A 3,309-nucleotide genomic window follows, 5' to 3' on the forward strand; every position below is an offset into this window, starting at 1 on the left:
CAACTGCGACAGAAAAGTTTCAAGACACGCTTGGTTTATAATTTCGGGGGCAACGTATTCCACTCATGAATCGCATTTGGAAAAAATGAAAAATTGAATGCATCCATATGGTATCTGCATTAGGATAGATGCTTTGCATGTTTAGTTCTTGTGACACGTGAACTATAGGGCCAAATAGATATCTGGTCTAGTCAAGTTTAGTATTATTGCTTAAAAGGAGGAAAAGAAGCTTGAGCCGCAACGATCTGGCTTGTGTGTGGATCGTATAGGAGGCCGGCTTTTTGCAGAAGCAGTCTGCATGGGTGAGTCATGACGACTGTATTTATAGAAGATAAATCGGGCAGCTTTTCGCTGGACGCTCTCCAATCTATCAATCTGTTGTTTGGTGTAGGGCATCCAGCTAATAATACCGTATTCTGTTACAGAACGGACAAGTGAAGTGTAAGCCAAAAGTTTTGTTTCCGGTGAAGCAAGTCGAAGGGAACGTCTCATCGTGTAAAGAGCAGAATGTGCCTTTGAGGTAAGGTGTGTCACGTGCTTGTTCGATCGTAAATCGGAGTCAATAATCACGCCAAGATACTTGAAGTGTTCTACCTTAGTGAGTGCGTTATGTCCGATTTCATAAGTGAAATTTAATGGATGTTTCTTTCTAGTGACTATCATGCAGGCAGTTTTTTCCGGGTTGAGGGCCATCTGCCAATCGTCACACCATTTTGACACGTACTGCAGTTAGTTGCTCAGAGCTATTTGGTACGTTTGAGAAAATTCGCCATCTTTGAGTGCCGTGTGACCACATAATTTTACACTGACACTTTGAACTGTTACGCAACGTATACTTTGTCACAGGCGAAGCAAAACACTGCAGAATGAACCAGCAAGCCGACGGAACCCATGCCATTAGAATGAAAGCTGACGTCCAGTTACGTTGTCAAGCTTACGCACACTGCGTGGGAACGGACATAAAAGAATCGGCGGTTGAAGCATTTGTTGATAGAATTAGGAACAATGTATATCTGTGACACAAAGTACATTACCCCGAGAATTTTTCTCATGTCATCATGAAGATGGCTGTTCTAGGCGACCCGCACGCGGCATAAAAACATATTAGCTGCTCAGTCGCTTCATCGGGCAGTTCTAAGTTGCCGAAACCCAAACCTAAAGGCCCGACTCCAAGCGACTTCCTACGCGTCGCGTCACGCGCTGGTGCGTCGAGTGCGGCGTCACAGCGGGCGTCGAAAGAGGCCTCCACCTCCTAACATTTGCGCTGGCACACGCCGGCACGCGCTACGGTGTTGATGGCCTCCTTTCCATCTCTGCTATCAACAATTCATTATAAACTTGTCTCGCCCACATCTCCATCGCTGCTGTTTCCTAGCTGGCGAGGAAAAAAGCAGTACGAGCATTTAGGCTGCTCGAAGCCTCATTCCGGATGTGAAACGACCAGTGCGTTGTTCGATTGGTCTACGCCGGTCATGACGCCTGCGCGCCGGAAACTACGCGTGCGTCGCGCGCGCCAAATATCTGGCAGGGACAGATCGGAGCGTCGACGCTCGCGTTGCTCGCGTCAGGGGCCGCGCGCATGCGCAGACTGAGTTTGGCTGACGCACGCGACGTGGGCGCGCGGCAGCGAATGACGCGTGTGTGTTTAAGGGCAGCGTAATGGCAGTACATTGGCAGAACTAGTAATGGCAGCGTAATGCTAAGTACATTATATATTAAAGCGCGACGCGGACGATATGTGCTGTTTCCGATGATTATTACTGTTTTAGGCCACGCTTCTGTATCCTGTTTCCACGCAACTTTGTATGTGCTTGTCCCTAGTCAGGATTTTCTTGTTTTTTTTTTCTTTTGCTTTCGATGGCAAATTGACTCTTGCGCTTGCAGCCCGGGGTTAAAGCTGCCTTCGAAATCATATGCGAGAAGTTTCCAGAAATAATTGAGGCAATTGCGGAATGCGATGTGACACTTTTTATGAACATGTTGTTACAAGTGCTGTAAGCCTTCGATGTGTAGGAAGCTTTTGCTGCTGCGCTCAAAACAAGTCAGACTGCCATAGTAAACCAATGGGTTGCGTTCAAGCCTGCCGATGGAAGATCTGCGGGTATATCGCTTGTTATCGTGAATTTAAACAATACGGGGGAAAAAAAATTACGTGCGAAAATTCTTTCCCAGAAAATGTCAAGAATTTCCCGGTATGTTAGGGTCAACATGTCTCCTAAACCAGGAACTCCGAGCCTCGCGAAGGCGCGCCGCTTCCCTTTTGACGCACTCACTCCCGCGTACTGGCTATCCCACGCTACGTCTAGACGATTACTCTTTTCCCTTGCAGCGACTGGACGACCGTTGATTACGGGCATACATTTTACGCCGGTCATCCCAGGGCGGCCAGCACAAGTTACGTGACGAACTGATGGGCAACGCTTTCTCGAGCAATGCTGCTGCGCCTGGCTTCTGCGGCGGCGCAGCACGTCCGCACGGCGTGTGTCTAGCGAGGGGCCACTGCACGCGACTGGTTAATAATGGAGGAGAGGCGAGGCGTAACGGCGAGTTATGGCGCTGGCGGCGGTCATCTAGGCGCGCGCGCACCGCAGGGTCCCGTGTGAGGCGGATTAGCGCCGCTAGCCGAGACGGGACCGGACTTGGCAATGACGCCGGCAACGAACAGCAACGAACAGCTGCCGGCAACTTGTCTCCGTTTATGGCGGCCCTGCTTTGACCAGGCTCCTAATGAGGTGCCGCGTCGTTTCGTCTTTCCCGGCCGGAGAAGCAGGGAAACGGCCGCCGTCGCTCGACCTGTAGACCCGCTTCGTGACCGGAGCCGGGAAGCTGCTCGCCCGGCGCCGTCACTCAGAGCGCCGGCGGCCGACGCGTGTCGGGCTGCTTGCTACGTGTCCCGAAGCCGCGATGGGCGCTGACGCGAACAAGTGGCCGTGTGGCCAGCTCCTGCTTTTGCGAGCCGCGTCAATGGAAAAAGAAAGCGACGTACGAGTGCCGGTGGCGATGGTCGCGCGGGCGGTATAAAGGGAACGGGATGGAACGGGGCGGCGACCAAATGTTTACCGCACTTCCTCCATTTTGTGCCACGCTCCCCGTTCTTTTTTCTTGTTTGGCCGTTTACACAGCATGTTTGTTTCGCTACACTGTAAGTATTTTAGACCAATGCTCGCTCGTGCGAGCGAAACTGCAGTGCTCAAGCGCTATGACGCCATGCGGTAGATAAAATAACAAAAAGAAAAACTGTCACGATCCTGATAGTGCCCTCCTAGTTTAATTCGACTGTTTGACAACTGGTTTCGGCACCCGGCCTGT

The sequence above is a fragment of the Amblyomma maculatum genome, chromosome 1 (genome assembly GCF_055883805.1).
Source record: "Amblyomma maculatum isolate TAMU_Amacu chromosome 1, ASM5588380v1, whole genome shotgun sequence".
Lineage (NCBI taxonomy): Eukaryota > Metazoa > Arthropoda > Arachnida > Ixodida > Ixodidae > Amblyomma > Amblyomma maculatum.